Genomic DNA, 21,091 nt, shown 5'->3' with positions numbered 1-21,091 from the left:
AAAGAAAGGAAAAAAAGAGATTTAAATGTAAGACCTAAAACTATAAAGTTTTTTTCTCTATAAAAAAACTAGAGAAAAACTATAAAGTTTTTTTCTCTATAAAAAAACTAGAGAACACCTAGGAAAAATTCTTCTGGACATTTGCCTAAACAAAGAATTTATGTTGAAGACCCCAAAAGCAAATGTAACAAAACCAAAAATTGGCAAATGGGACTTAGTCAAACTCCACAGCTTCTGCACAGCAAAAGAAACTATCAATGGTGTAAACACACAACCCACAGAAAGGGAGCTAATATTTGCAAACTATGAGCCTGACTAAAGGACTAATAGAATCTAAACTTAAATCAAGAAGAAAAACCCATTCAAAAGTGGTCAAAGAACATCAACAGACACTTCTCAAAAGAAGATATATACATACAAGCAGACAACAAACATATGAAAAAATGCTGAGCATTACTAATCATCAGAGGAATGCCAATTAAAATTGAATAAGATATAATCTCACACCAGTCAGAATGGCTATTAAAAAGTCAAAAAATAACAGATATTGGTGAGGAAGCAGAGAAAAAGGAATGATTATACACTGTTGGTGGGAAAGTAAATTAGTTCAGCCCCTGTGGAAAGCAGTTTGGAGATTTCTCAGACAACTGAAAATAGAACTACCATATAACCCAGCAATCCCATTACTGGATATCTACCCAAAGAAAAAGAAATCTACATTTTCTTTATCGAGTCCACAGTTGATGGGCACCTAGGCTGATTCTATGAGGCTGTTATTGGGAATACCACTTTGATAAACATATGAGTGCAAGAAAATGTGGTACATGTACACCGTGGAATACTCTGCAGCCATAAATAAAACCGTGAAATCACATCCTTTGCAGCAACATGGATGCAGCTAGGGGCCACTATCTTAAGTGAGTTGATGCAGAAACAGAAAATCAAATGCAACATGTTGTCACTTATAAGTGGGAGCTAAACAAAAGGTACACACAGACACAAAGATGGAAATTATAGACACCGAGGACTCCAAAAAGTGGGAGACAGGGAGAAAGGCGAGGGTTGAAAAGCTACCTATTGAGTACTATGTTCATTATTTGGGTGATGGGGTCAATAGAAGCCCAAATCCCAGCATTATGCAAAATACACATATAACAAGCCTGCACATGTACCTCCTGAAGCTAAAATTGTTTTAAACATTTATGTACTCAAATTAATGTATAAATTCAACACAATTCCAATCAAAATACAATCAATCTTTTTATAGAGCTAGAAAAGTGTTAAAAAGGTTGTATAGAAAATTAAAAGTCTACAAATAGGACGAATCTGAAAAAGAAAAATTAGAACTTGCCCTGCTTATATTTCATTATGATATATCATGATGCTATAGTAACAAATGAAAATAGATAATACTGATTTAAGAATAGACAAGGAAACAAATTTAATAAAATGGAGGTCTTAGAAACCAATTCATATGGATATGGGTCTGTGACATATGTCAGATGTATCAGTACAAACCGCTGGGCAAAGGACAGACAATGCATGGTACTGGGTCGATTGGCAATCTCTCTCTCTGTGTGTGTGTGTGTGTGTGTGTGTGTGTGTGTGTGTGTGTGTGTGTGATAACCTAGACACAAAAATTAATCTTAGATTAATTTAAGACCTAAATGTAGGAAGCAAACGTTGTAACTTTTAAAAGAAAATGAAGAAGAATATCTTCATATATGTGGGGCATACATAATTCTGTAAACAGAATGCAAAATTCACAAACCCATAATGGAAAAGATGGATACATTCAAGTATAATTGAAAATTTAAAGCTTTCATGTGACAAAAGACACCATATTGGCACTTTTAGCCAGTGCAATAAAACAATAAAAAGAAATCAAAGGAATCCAGACTGAAAGTAAAGAAATAAAACTGCCTTTATTCGCAGATGACAGGACCATCGGTGTAGAAAAAGTGATAGAATAAAAAGGAAAACTTCCAGAAGTAATAAATGAGTTTAGCAATGTTGCAGAATATAAGATCAATATACAAATATCAATCCTATTTCTATATACTAGCAATATAAAATAAGAAATTAAATTTTAAAACATTATATTTATGAAAATATCAAAAATAAAATATTTAGTGATAAGTCTGACACAAGATGTGTAAGACCTGTATCCTAAAAACTATAAAGTAGGTGTCCCCAACCCCCAGGCCACGGACTGGAGTACCAGTTACAACTTTTGCTTCCTACATTTAGGTCTTAAATTAATCTAAGATTAATTTTTGTGTCTAGATTATTTAGACTGGAGTACCAGTCTGTGGCCTGTTAGGAATGGGGCTGCACAGCAGGAGGTGAACAGTGGGTGGGCAAGAGAGCAAGCAAATCTTCATCTGTATTTACAGCCATTTCCCCGTTGCTCACGTTACTGCCTGAGCCCTGACTCCTATCAGATGAGCAGCAGCATTAGATTCTCATACGAGCACAAACCTTATTGTAAACTGTGTATGCAAGAGATCTAGGTTGCACACTCCTTATGAGAATCCAGTGTCTGATGATTTGTCACTGTCTCCCATCACTCCCAGATGGGACTCGCTAGCTGCAAGAAAACAAGCTCAGGGCTCCTATGGATTTTACATTATGGTAAGTTGTATAATTATTGTATTACATATTATAATGTAATAATAACAGAAATAAATTGCACAATAAATGCAATGTGCTTGAATCATCCTGAAACCATCCCCCAGCCCTGACACCTGGGTCTGTACAAAAATTGTCTTTCATGAAGCCTGTCCCTGGTGCCAAAAAGTTTGGGGACCACTGCTATAAAGCATTTCTGAGATAAAGGAAATCCAAAATAAGTGGAGATACATACCATGTTCATTAGTCAGAAGGCTCAATACTGTCTCCAAATTTATCTGTAGAATCAACACACTCTCAATCAAAATCCCAACAGGGTTTGTTATAGAAATTGATAAACAGATTCCAAAGTTCATAAGAAAATACAAAGATCCAGTGTATAGCCAAAAAAACTTTGAAAGAGAATAACAAAGTTGGAGGACTAACACTATGAGATTTCAAGACTTACAAAGCTACAGTCATCAAGAAAATGTGGTATTGGTATCAAGATGGACAAATAGGCCAACTGGACAGAACAGAGTCCAGAAACAGGCCCATTCCTACATGGACAATTGATTTTCAACAAGGCAATTCGGTGGAAAAAGGATAGTCTTTTCAACAAATTATGCTAAAAAACAAATTGTATATCCACATGCAAACCAGCAAAACTTTTTAACAAATACTTCATACCCATATAAAAATTAACTCAAAGTGGCTCATAGGCCTAAATATAAAATCTGAAATGATAATGCATCTAGAGAAAAATATAGTAGAAAAGAAACCTGTGTGACCTTGGATTAGGCAAAGACTTCTTAGATCCAATACCAACACATAATCCACACAAGCAAAAACTGATAAATAGGAATTAATCGGAATTTAAAACTTCTGCTCTTCAAAAGACACTTTTAAAAGAACAAAATTACAATCCACAGAGAAACAGAAAATATTTGGCAATCATCTATCTGATAAAGGTCTGGTATCCAGCATATATTTTTAAAACTCTCAAAATTCAGGAATAACAGAAACTAAAAATGGACAAAAGACTTGAATACATACTTCACCAGATATATGGATGGCAAAGAAGAAAAGATGTTCAACATTATTAATCATTAGAAAAATGCAAATCAAAATCACAATGAGATACTACTACACAGCTATTAGATTAGCTACAATTTAAAAGACAGACCATATCAAGGGTAATAAGCATGTAAAGGTACTGGAACTATCCAAGACTCCTGGCAAAAATGGAAAAATATACAACTACTTTACAAAACAGTTTGAAGACCAGGGGTGGTGGCTCATGCCTGTAATCTCAGCACTTTGGGAGGCCAAGGTGGGTAGATCACCTGAGATCAGGAGTTCGAGACCAGCCTGACCAATATGGTGAAACCCCGTCTCTACTAAAAATTAAAAAAATTAGCCAGGCATGGTGGAGAGCACCTATAGTCCCATCTACTCAGGAGGCTGAGACAGGAGAATCACTTGAACCCAGGATGTAGAGTTGCAGTGAGCCGAGATTGCACCACTCCACTCCAGCCTGGGTGACAGAGCGAGACCCTGTCTCAAACAAACAAAAAACAGTTTGGGAAGAAAAAAATAAACAAACTGAAAAATTAAGAACTCTTCTTAGATGCGTCAGAGAAGTGAAGTCACAGGGCAAATCACTGTCCCCAAAATTACACAGACTCATAACTTACCAGAGCAGAAACCTCTGTGGGAACTTGTACCAGGGTAGAAAACTCTGAACTGTAATTGGAATGCTTCCAACTGTAATTGGAAGGCTCAATGTCAATAAGCCTGAGGGATAAAAACTCTTGAGGTCTCAGGACACAGTAATGCCAGCTACTTGAGAGGCTGAGGTAGGAGGATTGCTTAAGATCAGGAGTTTGAATCCAGCCCGGGCAACATAACAAGATCCCACTTCTAAAACATAACAAATTTTTTTTAAAATGCCTTTTAAAATACTAGACGTCCCAGTCAAAGTGGATGAGGGTGGTGGGGCAGAGAGCCTACACCTGTGTGAATTTTATCTCCAGGATCTCCATGAGGTTCTCGCAGTGAATATCAAAAAGTATGCCCTCAGACTTCTGGCAGGGAGAGTGGCAAATTAACCATGAGCCTGACCTACTGGGGTTTGATCAGAGCCTAAAAACCTGGGGGAAGGGTAATACTCAACTGCAGTCTGCTCTAGCTATCCACATGGGGGAAGGGAAATACCTGACTCCAGTCCCCTCCACACATCCTGTTCCACCTAGGGTAGGGGTAGGGAAGCGGAGGAACTGAAGGTATTTCACAGTCCAGAGGCACAGGCTCCCTAAAAGTCTGAGACCGAATCAGAGGACTAGAGATTTCCCTGCCCCCACACCTTACCACCACATCACTAAAGGCCCACTTGCCACAATTCCTTCTATTTATTTATTTATTTTAATTTTTGAGATAGAGTCTCATTTTGTCACCCAGGCTGGAGTGCAATGGCGAGATCTAGGCTCACTGCAATCTCTGCCTCCTGGTTCCAGTGATTCTCCTGCCTCTGCCTGCCGAGTAGCTGAGATTACAGGCATGTGCCACGATGCCTAGCTAATTTTTTGTATTTTTAGTAGAGACAGGGTTTCACCATGTTGGCCAGCCTGGTCTCAAACTCCTAACCTCAAGTGATCTGCCCACCGTGGCCTCCCAAAGTGCTGGGATTACAGGTGTGCACCACTGTGCCTGGCCCACAGTTCCTTTTACCCAGTACATCATGTCTGGTCTTCAACAAAATATTACAAGGTATGCTAAAAGGCAAAAAACACAGTTTGAAAAGACAAAGCATCAGAATCAGACTCAGATATGGCAGAGAAGTTGGAATTATCAGACCGGAAATTTAAAACAAACAACCATAATTAATATGCTATTAGTTATAATGGAAAAATTAGACAGTATGCAAGAATAGATGGATAATGTAAGAAGAGAGATGGAAATTCTAAGAAAAACTCAAAAAGAAATGCTAGCAATCAAAAACACTGTTTTGATCAAAAGCATCAAACTCTATAATATTTGAAGAGATTTATTCTGAGCCAAATATGACCATGGCCCATGACACCGCCCTCAGGAGATCCTGAGAACATATGCCCAAGGTGGTTGAGGCACAGCCTAGTTTTATACACTTTAAGGAGACATAAGATATCAATCAAATACATGTAAGATACACACTGGTTCGGCCTGAAAAGGCAGGACAACTCGAAGGGCAGGGGCTTCTAGCTTATAGGTAGACTTTAAAATTTTCTGATTGACAATTGGTTCAAAGTTATTATCTCAAGATATTGAATCAATAGAAAGGAATGTCTGGGTTATAACCATAAGGTATTGTGGAGACCAAAGTTTTATCATGTAGATGAAGCCTCCAGGTAGCAGGCTTCAGAGAGAATAGATTGTATACATTTCTCATCAGACTTAAAGAGTCTGTTCTATCAGTAATCCCAAAAGAGAGGAGGGTTTAATGAGGTATGTCTGACCCCTATCCCTCATCATGGCCTGAACTAGTCCCTCAGGTTAGTCCCTCAGGGATACCCTTGCTGAGAGGAGGGGTTCATTCAGACGAGGTAAGGGTCTCTGAATTTTATTTTTGTTTACAACTGTAAGAGAAATGAAGAATACTTTTAATGGGGTAGTAAACTGGACATGGACAAGAATCTCAGATCTAAGATAAAAGTTTGTTCAAAATAATAGCAACAATGTATTTGATTATGTATGGTTTTACATTTATGTATGCTTGTATGTAAGTAAAATGAATGACAGCAACGATATAAGAGAAGGGGGAAAGAGTACTTGACTACTGGTGAAGCTAGTAGTGTTATCTGAAAGTGAACTTATGATATGGTTTGGCTTTGTGTCCCCACCCAAATCTTATGTTGACATACCTGGGGATATGTCAATAGAAACTTCCAAAACCAAAATGCAAAGAGAAAAAAGACTGAAAACAAAAAATGGAACAGAACACCTAAAAACTGGGAAAACTACAAAAAGCATAACAAACACATAATGGGAATGCCAGAAGGAAAAGAAAGAGAGAAAAGAACAGCAGAAAAATTTGAATAAGTAATGACTAAGAATTTCCCTAAATTAATGTCGGCCACCAAATTACAGATCCAGGAAACTCAGAGAACAACAGACAGGATAAATGCCCAAAACAAAACAAACCAAAACCAAATAAAACAACAACAAAAAACTGTACCTAGGCATTTCATATTCAAACTGTAAGAAATGAAAGCTAAAGAATCTTGAAAGAAACTACAGGGAAAAAAAATCTTACCCATAGAGAAACAAAGGTAAGAATTACATCTGAATTCTCAGACACCATGCAAGCAAGAAGAGAGTACACTGAAATATTTAAAGTGTTGAGAGAAAAAGACCACCAATCTAAAATTCTGTATCCTTTGAAATTTTTCCTTCAAAAGTGAAGGAGAAATACTTTCTCAGAAAACATGGAAAGAGTTTGTTGTCAGTAGAGCTGACTTGCAAGATATGTTAAAAGAAGCTCTTCAAAGAGAAAGGAATTATCTAGGTAAGAAACTTAGATCAACATAAGGCAAGATAGAGCATTAGGGAAGTAGTGAATGACGGTAAGTAAAAGCTTTTATTTATCTCATTCTTAAATGATGTAACATAAAAGTTTGTTCAAAATAATAGCAACAATGTATTTGATTATGTATGGTTTTACACTTATGTATGCTTGTGTGTAAGTGAAATGAATGACAGCAATGATACAAGAAAAGGGGGAAGGAGTACTTGACTACTGGTGAAGCTAGTATAGTGTTATCGGAAAGTGAACTTATGATATGGTTTGGCTTTGTGTCCCCACCCAAATCTTATGTTGAATTATAATCCCCAGTGTTGGGAGATGAAACTGGTGGGAGGTAATTGCATCATGGGGGTGGATTTCCCTCATGCTGTTCTCGTGATAGTGAGTGGGCTCTCAGGAGATCTGATGGTTTGTAAGCATGTGGCACTTCCCCCCTTGCTCTCTCTCTTTCTTTCCTGCCACCCTGTGAAGAAGGTTCTTGCTTCCCCTTTACCTTCTGCCACGGCTGTAAATTTCCTGAAGCCTCCCAGTCATATTTCCTGTAAAGCTGGCGAAACTGTGAGACAATTAAACCTCTTTCCTTCACAAATGACCAAGTCTCAGGTAGTTATTCATAGCAGTGTGAGAACGAACGGAAACAATTTGGATTAGTTGTAAATGTATATTGCAAACTCTAGGGCAACCATTAAAAATGATGTCACTCGATGGCACCAAAAATATCAAATATCTAGGGAAAAAATCTAATGAAAGACGTAGAAAACCCCTAAAACAAAACAAAAAACTGATAGTTTCTTACAAAGTTTAAACATACACCTATCATATGATCAAGACATTCAACTCCTATGTGTTTACTCAAGAGAAAGCATACTTCCATTTGGAGGAGGGCAGTTGGAAGTGGGAAGGCAGGGTGATAGAATTATTTCGAATCTTTATTGTGGTGACAGTTACACAACTCTAGGAATGCATCACAATCAGAATTGTACACCAAAAAAGTGAATCTTATTGTATATGAGTTTAAAATCTTAGAAAAGGAGACCACATGTTCTTTGGATGGAAAACACATCTAAACTCACAAAAGCCTCCACCACACCTGCCTTAATTCAGGTGAAAGGAAGAGACTCCCTACTATTCTTGCAGATGGAAGATACAAGTACAAAGAATCTCGATGTGCACAAACACACACACACACATATGTGTGTATGTGGATATGCATCTATATATATCCACACACATATATTTTTGCATGTGAATTATATGTACGACAAGGGGAGGTCTTCTTTTTATTAAGCAAATAATTTTTTTTTTTTAACTTGTGATACTTTTTATTTTTATTTTTATTTTTTATTATACTTTAAGTTCTGGGGTACATGTGCAGATCATGCATACACATGCCATGGTGGTTTCCTGCATTCATCCCCCCGTCATCTACATATTTCTTCTAATGTTATCCCTTCCAAATCCCCCCGTCTTCTATCCCTCGCCTAGCCCCTCTATCCCCCAACAGGCCCCAGTGCGTGATGTTCCCCTAAGGGGAGGTCTTTTAAGATGAGATTCTTCCAAGATGTGGCACAAGATTTATCTACCCTTGCCATTAAAAAACTGGAAAGCCATGACTTTGAGTCACTAAAGGATATCAAATTGTTCTCCGAATAACCAAAAATTAAATACTTTGCTTGAGTGCAGTACAGTTTTAGTATTTCATTTCCCTGGAATGCATTGGTGCATGCTGTTCCAGTTAATATTGCTTTTTAACAAACAAACCTAAAAACAGCTTAAAACACCCATTTTGCTATTTCCATGGTTTCTGAGGGTCAGCAATTCAGACAGCGCAGAAGAATGTCTGAGGCTTTAACTTGGAAAATTCTATAACTAGAGGCTTGAATTATGCATGACAAGGGCCATTAGCTGAGATATCAGCTTGAGCTCCCAGTCGAATTACCACACACATGTAGTTTCTCCATGTAGCCTGGGCTTCGTCATAGCATAGTAGTCTCTAGGTGGCAGGACCTCTTACACATGCAGTAGCTCAGACTCCAAAGGGAACTGTCACACCAGACAATGCGCAACCTGCATCTTTTCTAACTTGGCCTCAGAAGTCATGCAGCATTACTTCTGTCATCTTCTATTGGTTACATGTGAGTCACAAGCCCACTCAAGATTCAAGGGGAGGTGCCAAGATCATACACTGGGGAAAGGATAGTCTCATCAATAAATGGTGCTGGGAAAACTGGATATCCAGATACAAGAGAATGAAATGAGACCCCTATCTCTCACCATATGCAAAAATCAAATCAAAATGAATTAGACTTAAATCTAAGACCTCAAACCATGAAACTACTAAAAGAAAACATTGGGAAACTCTCCAGGACATCAGTCTAGGCAAAGATTTCTTGGGTAATACCCCACAAGCACAGGCAACCAAAGCAAAAATGGACAAATGGGATCATATCAAGTTAAAAAGCATCTGCACAACAAAGGAAACAATCAACAAAGTGAAGAGACAACCCACAGAATGGGAGAAAATATCTGCAAACTACCCATCTGACAAGGGATTAACAACCAGAATATACAAGGAGCTCAAACAACTCTATAGGAAAAAAAAAAAAAATCTAAATACGATTTATAAATGACCAAAAGATTTGAATACACATTTCTCAGAAGAAGACATACAGGCAAACAGGCATATGAAAGGATGCTCAGCATCACTGATGATCAGATAAATGCAAATCAAAATTACAATGAGATATTATCTCACCCAGCTAAAACCCAGGAGACAGGCAATAACAAATGCTGGAGAGGATGTGGAGAAAAGGGAACCCTCGTACACCGTTGGTGGGAATGTAAATTAGTACAACCATTATGGAGAACAGTTTGGAGGTTCCTCAAAAAACTAAAAATAGAGCTACCATATAATATAGCATTCCACTGTTGGGCATATATACCCAAAAGAAAGGAAATCAGTATGTTGAAAAAATATCTGCACTCCTATGTTTGTTGCAGCACTGTTCACAATAGCCAATATCTGGAAGCAGCCTAAGTGTCCATCAACAGATAAGTAAATAAAGAAAATGTGGTACTTACACACAATGGAGTATTATTCGGCCAGAAAAAAGAATGAGATTTGGTAATTATGTTAAGTGAAATAAGCCAGGCACAGGAAGACAAATATCGCACGTTCTCAATTATTTGTGGGATCTAAAAGTCAAAACAATCAAACCCATGGAGACAGAGAGCAGAAAGATGCTTACCAGAGAATAGAAAGGGTAAGGGGTGAGAGGGGAGGGCAGCAGGTAGGGATGGTTAGTGGGAACAAAAAAACCAGAATGAATGAATAAGGCCTAGTATTTGATAGCACAGCAGGGTGACTATAGTCAATAATAATTTAATTGCATACTTCAAAATAACTTTAGAGTGTCATTAGATTGTTTGTAACGCAAACGATAAATGCTTAAGGGGATACCCCATTTTCCATGATGTGATTATTATGCATTGCATGCCTTTATCAAAATATCTCAGGTATCCCATAAATATATACACCTACTATGTACCCATAAAAATAAAAAGTTGTAAATTTAAAAAGATTCAAGGGGAAATGACATAGCACTATCCCTCAGTAGAAGGGTCAAGTTCACATTACAGGTGAGCATGTTAGATGGGAGATACTGTTGAAGCAATCTTTGGAAAATATAACCTACTATATGTGTGGTACACAGTTTCCTTCAGTTAATAAGATCATTGGTATCTAGCATTCCTCAGTTAACTGGGACATTATTTTGTGAGAATACTTCAATTTTCAAGAAATATGAATGTATTACATAAGGAAACTATTGAAAACTGTAAGATTTGAGAAAACATAAAAGGCCAGTATTTTAGCTTCCTATGCAAAGGAGAATTTGATATTTTAATAGTCAAAAGTATACAATAGATAAGAAAAAAAAAGTATGGGTAAGACGTCAATAATTGAATAAGAATTTGAAAATTATGAAAACTCTTCCATTTCAAAATTACACTTTAAAGCTCTAGAATTATTTTTTCTTTAATATAAAATATCATGGCCCATAAGAATTTCAAATAAGCATTTTAAAAATTTAAGTAAGATGAACCTTGATCCCTATTTCACACCATATACAAAATTTAATTTGAGATAGGCCATAGACTTAAAAGCAAAAGCTAAAACCATAAAGCTATTAAAGGGAAACATGACTTTGAGCCAGCTGAAGACATCTTAAACAGATCACAAAAATCAACACCATAAAAGACTGAAAATGTGGACTTGGAAATGTAAACTGATACAACCACTTGGGTAAAAGGTCTGGCAGTTTCTCAAAAGACTAAACATACACTTACTTTATGTATGACCCAGCAATTCCATTCCTAGATATATAACCAAGTGAAATAAAAATGTTTACAAAAATATTTGTGTCAGGAATATTCAGACCAGGTTTTTTCATATTAGCCCCAAATTGAAAACAACCCAGGTATCCATCAGCAGGGGAATGAATCAAAAAATGATGGTATATTCATACAATGGAATGCCACTCAGTAATATAAAGGAATTACTGAAACACTATAATACAAATGAATCTCAAAATCGTACTGAACAAAAGAAGCCACAAAAGTGTATACACTGTATAATTCCATTCATATGAAATTCTAGAACAGGGAAAAACCACCTATAGTTAAGAAAAAGAAAAAAAGCACCTATAGTGAAAAAAAAAAAAATCAGAACAGTAGTTACTGCTTGAATGGGGGATGTGCACCGAAATTGACTGGGATGGAGCATGAGGGGACTTTCTGGAGTGATGGTAATGTTCTATGTGTTAGTATGGATTTGGGTTGCACAAGGGTACATTTGTTAAAACTCAGCAAATATATAAAGTTTGTGCATTTTATTGAACATAAATTTTACATCAAAAAAAAAAAACTAAAACAGTAAGCATGCTAAACTATTTAGAGAGAAGTAACTGATGTCTGTGATTTTCTTTGAAGTACACCAAAATTAAGATGGGTTAATAAATGGATATAAGGATGTATAAATGGAGATATGCATGATAAAGCAAATAAAGTAAGAGGTTAATGGTATAATGGTAGATATATGGAGTGCCCACTGTTTAATCTTTCCAAATGTTCTGGATGTTTTAAAATTTTCATAACATGTTAGAGAAAATGAATGGTAAGACTTGCTAATTTGATAGGAATTTGAAAATTATAAAAACTATTTCAACTCAAAACTTAACTTTAAACCTCTGAAACTTTGTAATTGCATAAACATAAAATATTGTGGCCCCTGAAACAAGAATTTTAAGTAAGCACATTACAATTACTTGACTGAAGTCAATAATCAGGGTAGGTAGAGTATCAACTACAACAACCTGTGCCCTGCTCTATGATTCCAAGCCTCTTGACTTTTGCTCAGAACATTCTACCAGCATCTACCATCAGCTCTTTCTGGAAACTGAAGCAAGAAAAAAAAAATGTTCAATAAGCTCTTTGTCCAGGCTTTTTTGTTTTGTTTAGGTTTTATTTAAATAAAATTTTTAAAAATAATTGCTTATTGTCAAAAAAATTAAAAATCAAGGAATAAGGCATACTCTACTAATAGCTTGGTGTGTAGCCCACTAGCATTTCTTTAAAGGATATACATTCCTTGAAATATTTATATAAATATACATGCACACACAACTTTTACATTTTTGAAATAAGTAGGATATTAACATACTTCTGGATTTTGCTTTATCTACAAAACAGCACAACACAAATGTGGTAGCCACCATAGCTGTTCACCAAGATCTGGTTTCCCTATTTCTTCTGAGCACCTGAGTGGTATCTTGTGACTACCGTGACTAGTGCTAGCCAAAATGATATGTATTTCTTTCCAGGTAAGAATTTGTTGTACTGATCCTTCAAAATTCTCTTTCCTTTATGGATGTGACTGGCAACATTCAAGTTAGTAGCTATTCTGTCAGCTTCAGTCTCTGAGTAGCTACTATGAACAAAATTCCCCTGACAACCACAATAGATACATTAAGTCAGCAAACAATAAACCTTTGTTTATTTAATTCCCTGAGATTAAGGGGTTGTTGTTACTGCAGCATTACTTAGCCAATCCTGACTGATACATCAAACATTTTTTCTGGTATGCATATGTGGTCTACCTCATTCTTTCTAATGGCTAAAAAATATTGTCTTAAATTAGTGCAATAGAATATATCTAACTATTTCCCTATTGTTGAGCATTTTATTTTTCCAAATGTTTACTAAAGTTTGCTGCAATAAATATTGTGCATGCACATATACATATAGTTATCAATTCACCTGTCTAAATTTTTCCAAATAAAAAATTTCTACACAGGCAATTACCAAGTAAAAGAATCTAAACATTAGACACATTCTGCTGATTGCCCTCCAAAATGCTGAACCAATTTAAACTCCTATCAATGGAAAATAAGAGTCCCTGTTACCCGACATGTTCCCCTGGAGTCAGTTATATTATTTTTTTTTAATGTTGCCAATATAGTAAGTGGAAATAATATTTCATTATTGTTTCAGCTTGTGTCATTATTGGGCATCTTTTCATAGGTTCAAAGACTATTTGTATTTCTTCTGTGAATTGTCTATTCCTGTCTTTGACCCGTATTTTTCTGTTGATTTTATACAAATTCTTAAGTACTTAATGTTAATCCCCTGGTTCTTGTACTTAGTTTCTCTCTTTTTTTTTCTTTCCATCCGCCATCTCCAATGGAGCCACCACCGAAATGCAGATTTTTGTGAAAACCCTTATGGGGAAGACCATCACCCTCGAGGCTGAACCTTCGGATACGATAGAAAATGTAAAGTCCAAGATCCAGGATAAAGAAGGAATTCCTTGTGATCAGCAAAGGCTGATCTTTGCTGGCAAGCAACTGGAAGATGGATGTACTTTGTCTGACTACAACATTCAAAAGGAGTCTATTCTTCATCTTGTGTTGAGACTTCGTGGTGGTGCTAAGAAAAGGAAGAAGAAGTCCTACACCACTCCCGAGAATAATAAGCACAAGAGAAAGATTAAGCTGACTGTCCCGAAATATTATAAGGTGGGTGAGAATGGCAAAATTAGCCGCTTTCATCAAGACTGCCCTTCTTGATGGGGAGGAAGGCAGCAAATCACACTGCCACGTGTGTACCTATGCAACAATCTTGCATGTTCTTCACATGTACCCCAAAACCTAAAATGCAATTAAAAAAAAATTTAAAAAAAAGACTGCCCTTCTGAGAATATGGTGCTGGAGTATTTATCGCAAACCACTTTGACAGACGTTATTGTGGCAAATGTTGTCTGACTTACTGCTTCAACAAACCAGAAGACAAGTAACTGCACGAGTTAATAAAATACATGAACTAAATATATATATATATATATATATATATACACATATATATAGTTAAAGACTATTTGTATGTATGTGTTCATATATATATATATATATATATTATCTTAGTCTGTCCCTTGTCTTTTAAGTTTGTGGTTTCTTTTGTATAGAGAGATATAAAATTTTTCTATAGTCAATATAATCTTTCCTTTATGGCTTTTGGAAACTGTGCTCCACCACAAAATAAGTGTATAAAAGCATTTTCTAGTCAACTGTCACCAAAATCTTTATTAATAATCCATTCTTTCTCCACTGATTTGAAATGTTCTCTATACCCTACACAAAAGTTCATAAAAATGGGTTTTTTATGGACTCTACACTGTATTTCACTGATATTTTTGTTTCTCTGCTAGAAAATGTTTTCAATGTATGTAAATCATATACCTTTCTAGCATCTACATTTTAATATTCTTTTCAACATTTTATTGTGTATTCTTAATCTCTTATTCTTCTTGAAGGAGCTTCATAATCAGTCAATTTATCTCCCCTAACCCTGTTTAACAAAACAAAATCTAACAACAGCAACAGCAAAAACCTACTGTGTAATTCTGATGGGAATTGCTTGAAATCTATAGATTAATTTGGAAAATTAGAATTTTCACAATATTGTCTTCCCATTCAGAGATATCATAAAGTTTAAAAAACTGCATTCATTTTAGTCTTAACGTTTCTTGTCCAATTTATTCCCAGATATATCGTTTTTGTTGCTACAACAAATAGTTTTCCCCTTTTTAGAACACTTCCTAAGTAGTTATTGCTGATATAAAGTAAAGCTATTGTTCTGTATATAGCTTTCTTATATTTAGCTACTTTCCTGAATACTCTTAATAGTGCCAACCATTTCAAAATTGATTGCTTTGGATTTTCCAAGTATACAATCATATTTGAGTTCTAATTTTAAAAAATCAGTCTTCAGTTCTATTTTGAACTATTTATCCAGTGACTCCTAAATGCCTATTTCCACAGTACCTACAGTAACAAAATAATGGAATTGTATGTCTGGTAAGTACCTTATAATGATCTAATCCAAGAATTACCTAGTCTAGTACCTACTTGGGTAGGTATGTAAGATAAATAGGAGAAGGTGCCCTGGTGTGAGACAATAAGGACTTGTAGAGATTGAGAGGAAATGCAGAGAACAGGCTCTACCTAAAGAGGACAAGTGCCATTCACCCCCAAAAGATTGTTGCCATGGAGAAATGAGGGTCCAATTTCTATTTTCCAAGAAGCACCAGATATATATTTTCTTATGTTTAAACTCTTAATTTTAAAAACATTAAACAAAAGCCAAACAAAATATAACTGCCAGCTTTCAACCTATAAACCTGTATTTAATCCAATACCTTCATTTAAGGCAATGGAAACTCAGAAAGGTTCATCAGAGATTGCAAAAGTAGCCAAGTGTAGGTATTGGCGAGACTGGCTCCCAATATATCAATGTGGGTTTAAGATCTCTCAAAGTGATCAAGTGGTTGGTGAAAGAGAAAGAGAGACAGGAAAAAGTTTTCTTTAAAGCTGGGTCCAGGGGAGACGCCACAAAAAGCTGCTCCATGGATGTCTGACATTCCCCTGAAAACCTCAGTTTTTTATTGTGCTCTTTCAATAGGGGAGGGGGAGTGAAGTTACACAAAGTTTCAGTGATAATTATACAAAAAGAATATATTTGCAAAAACTGGTGCACAAAAATCACAACGTGGTATTATAAAAGCAGAACAATGTAAAGATAACTTTCTGTGGGTCAGCATAGAAACCATACACTTTAGCAAGAATACAGCTGAAACATAAACTTATTATCAGCAAGAACATATTGGGCTCACAGCTACAGGGGGAACAGGATCCAACACAGGACAACCAGCCTGACCACAAAGCTCCAAGAGGAGGGGGCCTCCATGAAGGCTGGAGGAGCAGTGGGAGAAGAAAGACTTTTACATCCTTATCTCAACCACAGAGACAGACGCCTCTCATGCGTCTGTTTATAGGCTTTCCATAAGGGCTCGCATCCCCTTTCCAGGGCCCTAATCAATATGGCTTTCCTGGGAAAGGAATCCAGGTAATAACCCTCTCTATTATACGTCCGTTTACAGGCTTTCTGAAATGAGAAGCCTATTATGCACTGTCATCTCTCTTCGGCAGTCAAGCTATGTGGCTAGTCCCTTTCACAGAGTTCCTGTTTTTACCAGAACAGTTCAGCAGAGCCAGAGTTACAAGCAGCAGCTCAGCAGAGCCAAAGTTACAAGTTTCATCTCAGCATTTCACATTATCCTTCATTTTCTCAAATATCATCGATACAGCAAATAACAACCATCACAAAGCAAATAACTCATTTCGGAGAAACCAAATTCTAAGAGAATTTACAGTTTAAAAATTAACAACAATTTCTTCTTGTTCTTTCAGATAGCTTGGGTTTTGCCAATTCCTCCAGAAGCTTGGTGTTGCTCAGTCACCACAGAGGGGTTCAGAGTATTCCCAGCGTGTAGGGGAGGGCTTTGCATCTTACTTAGCTCCTTGGTGAGTCAAAACAATATTTTCAAAGTACTAACACTAGGTAGGTTCTTTGCTTGGTTTGGTTACAAAGACTTTAGTCCCTGATGCCAACATACAATTGTGTTCCCTGTTTGGCTCATGTTGGTTTGGATTTACTATCCCTGCAGTATTCATGGCAAATGAAGAGGCTACCTTTTGTTTATTTTATTTTCCCCAGCTTTATTAAAGTATAATTGACAATTAAAAATTGTTTATATTTACAGCACATAATGTGATGATTTGATATACATATACATTTAGAAATAATTAACTCAAGCTAAGTCACATATCTACCATTTCACACGCTTATTGTTTTGTGGTGAGAACATTTAAGAGCTACTCTCTTAGCAATTCAAGTATATAATACATCATTATTCACTATAGTCACCGTGATGTACAATAGATCTCCAGAACTCCAGAACTTATTCATCCTGTCTAACTGAAACTTTCTACAAAAGCTATCTTTTAAATAGTTTTTATTTAATGTGGGGAAATTCCCACATTAAGTTCCCTACCACCCCAACATAGAGGTCAGAGCTCAATTTCCCAGACTTCCTTGCAGTTAGAAATATGCCGCTGACCCAGGCTCTCTACCAATCAGGGGAGCTTACTTAAGACTGTGCCTCAGAAGGAATCAACAGAAGAAAAGCAGCTCAGGGCGGGCCACGTTTGATGTCAAAGGAGCTCAGCCTTCAGGGGTGGTAAAGGACGATTGCCAGAAGTGGTGGTAGTTATGGCTGTGGTAAAATCAGGTTCTTGGCAGCAATGCAAGTGCAGCAATGAGTCATGGGTGGTGGCAGTGGTAACAGAGGTCATTTTCTCATCAGACAAGTTCTACAGCCCTGTTTTGGGCACTGTTCCTATAGTTCAGCCTCAAGCCTGTTTCTCCAGCCCTTCCAAAGACACTGTGAACTACCCAGGCTCCTTTTAATAAATTCTTTTCTTTTGCTTTACTAGCCAGAGAGAATATTCCTGTTTAAAACTAAGCCCTCACCAATACAAACACCACCAGCAGCCAGTGACAGAATCAAATCAAAGGTCTCCATCTTTTTGATTCCCAGGCCAGCATTCTTTCTACAACATCACATTACTTACATTTAACGCTTTTAGGAAGGTTCAAAATGCTGTTTTCAAAAATATATATTGAGATTTCCATTTTGAAGACAGGCTATGAATACTGTCAAAGAATCTATTTGGTTCATTATAAGAACTTACGTTTGAGTGCCTTGGGATTTTACTTGTCTTTGCTTTTGCTTTTGTTCATATAGATTCATGGACTATTGGCTTCCTTAAAAAATACTAGACTGCTTACAATAGAAACACCAATAACAATGTACACTGAGTAGTCTAAATAAAAATAGAGCAAAACCATATAAAGGGAGAGATAATTGTCCTAGATAAATCAGAATGAGACCATTACCATGTTCTAAGCACTAAATTTACAATCTGCTTCTGTGAAGTAAAGGACAGCAATAGGGTGGATTATATTAATGTTTCCATGCCTTGGTCCACCAACATGATGCTTATTATTTTCCATCTTCAAGGCCTACAAGTTTTTAGAGTTTCTCTTTCAACCTCATTTATTAAAGAATGTTTTGAATGATCCCCACCATGAGAAAATATAAAGCTTATTGAAATACTAAAAACAGGATGTAGATGCTATTACTGTTGTTATGACACCAGTTTGCAACTATTGGGATAAAGCATTTTCACTTTCTGAGTATGCACTGTGCACTAATCAGCTACAATAAGAATTTTACATACCAGTATCAAATGTATTCATCACAACAGCTATGTCCTATGTATTATTGTCCCCATTTTACAGAGGAAAAAATTATTCAGCAGCCTCCCAAAGGCCAAGAAGCTGGGAAACAAGAGAGTCAAGACTGGATCTGGGTTTGCCAACTCCAAAACCAGTGATAAGAATTATTTCTGTTATATTACCTCTTTTAGAAAGAATTTTAGTTTTGCAAGAGAGAAAATTTCCTCGAGGTTCTAAATCTTAGAAGGAATTTATTGCATGGATGTTCACAGGAGAGCTACTGACCCTATAATTGATAATGGGGGCCTGAAGAAGAACCCTGTAATAATTCACTATGTTCATTGAGGCCTGATACACTGGGTTCTGGAGGTATCTGGAAAAGCCAAAAGAGTGAAACAGGCATGGGCCCTGCCCTCTGACAGCTTCCCCAGGTGGGGAGAAGAGATAAGCACACAGCTAACCAAATACACACTGGCTACATGGGGCCAGGTGTTGTCTCTGATGGGTAGATCAAGGCTCGGGGAGGTGACCAGAGAGATGGGCTGACCACATCTTCCTTGGCATTGGGCTCTCAGTGCTGCTACTGCTGCTGCTTGTGGTTCAGAGTCCAGGGCCCTCACTGGGAAGCTCCACCCTGCCCATGTTCCCAACTACCTGAAATAGTAGGCCTGCCAAGCTTAGTCCCTGCCCTGCTCCCTGCTAAAATCTGCCCACCACTGCCACCAGATATTTATCTCAAGGCTCTGAGAAAGGTTCTCTGTACTCTCTTGGATAATGATCAGCAGCTCTCATAGGCAAATCTGATAGACCATGCCAAAAAGATCCTAGAGAGGATCAATGAAACAGAAGCAGAAGTGAACTCCCACAAGGCAAAAGAGAAATGTTCCCTACCCAAATAAAACATTAAAAAAAAAAAATCCCTACTTCTGTTTCCTGATGGATGCCTGTTCCCGCATTCCATCAGGTGTGTTCTGAGGCAAATATCTCTGGGAGGTCTGCACATGAGTCCATTATCAACCATGGCACCTTATAGAGAGGTAGTTTATTAGCTCCTATCCTCAAGGTTTTCATGAGAGGAGACGCACGTCTCTGAGAAGAAGGGCAATGCCGGGGGCTTGGACCACTGCCTAGAGCAGCAGATCTGGGCCCTGAAGCCCCAGATATATGATGAGAGTGCCAGGTTTCTAAGCAGGAGAGAGTCAGGGCCACAGGGGCCAAGTCCATAGGCCTATGCTGCAATCCTGCCTTTGCCTGCCTCTGTTGTTCTCTACCATCTCAACGCACAAATTTGAAAAGAGAGTATTTTACAAAAATATTATAAACTTACATTTTCAGAGTTTCCAGTTGTCAGAGCCTAGAAGGGACCTCAGAAACCAATATATGAACAAAAGAGTGAGATGCAGGTAGGTGAAGTGAGTTGCCCAAGTCACTTGGCTAGTGAAGATCAGGCCTAGCTTCTCTCTACTTCCCTAAGTGAGAGCCAGATGGCCCTTCCCTGGTACAAGGTAATCAATTATTTACTTGATTGATGCAAGCTTTAGACTGAACATTCCTTTAGAAATAGGATCATTCATTAAATTATTCAGCAAACATCTATTGCACTTGGCAGGAGCTGATGTGGAGGCGGGGAAGCAAACAAGTAACAACTCAACAGGAGGCTACCCGTGGACAGTAGGTGTAAAGCGTTTAGCACAGTGCTTGGCCCCCAGTAAGTGCTCAATAAATGGTGGCTTCTACAAAAGTATTCTTCGAGTGAAATGGAAACATGGGGAGAGAGGTGGGCAAAGTCAGGTGATACCCTGATGCAAGGTTAAGAGCAGAGGAATGATCTGATCAGAGTTTAGGAAGGTTGCTCTGGCAAAACTTTGGAAGATGAGAGTTAAGAAAATGAGACCAGTTATACTGCTTTGCAGATGGTCCAAGTAAACAGTGATGAAAAGCTGAACTGCAACCATGAAGCCAGGGATGGAAAGAAAGGAAAGTTTCTAGGGGTAGTTCAAGATGTACAATTTCAAAGGGTGAGTGGGAGAGGTCGTGAGAGGAGAGAGGGGAGACACAAAGCCAATCCCTGGTCCGGGCTCTTGGGAATGCCCATGATGGCCTTTATCAGGATACAGTCCCCTAGCTGCAACTTTATGAAAGAAGAAAATGAGATCAAGTTAGGGAAAGTTTTTTTGGGGATGCCTAAAAGACATGCAAGAGGGATATGTCCCAGAGGTATTCATA

At 37.3% G+C, this 21,091-nt stretch overlaps 1 protein-coding gene and 1 pseudogene across 3 annotated transcripts in view; one reads left to right on the top strand and one right to left on the bottom strand.

Annotated features, from left to right (window-relative positions):
* The window catches only part of EFHC2 (EF-hand domain containing 2), a 193,649-nt gene that overhangs the window by 61,224 nt on the left and 111,334 nt on the right, over positions 1-21,091 (bottom strand). The window lies entirely within an intron of this gene.
* On the top strand, positions 10,329-20,703 carry LOC108285064 (annotated as a pseudogene).

Source organism: Cebus imitator, unplaced genomic scaffold (assembly GCF_001604975.1).
Source record: "Cebus imitator isolate Cc_AM_T3 unplaced genomic scaffold, Cebus_imitator-1.0 Scaffold289, whole genome shotgun sequence".
In the NCBI taxonomy this organism is placed as follows: Eukaryota; Metazoa; Chordata; class Mammalia; order Primates; family Cebidae; genus Cebus; species Cebus imitator.
This window is presented reverse-complemented; position numbering and strand designations above follow the sequence as displayed.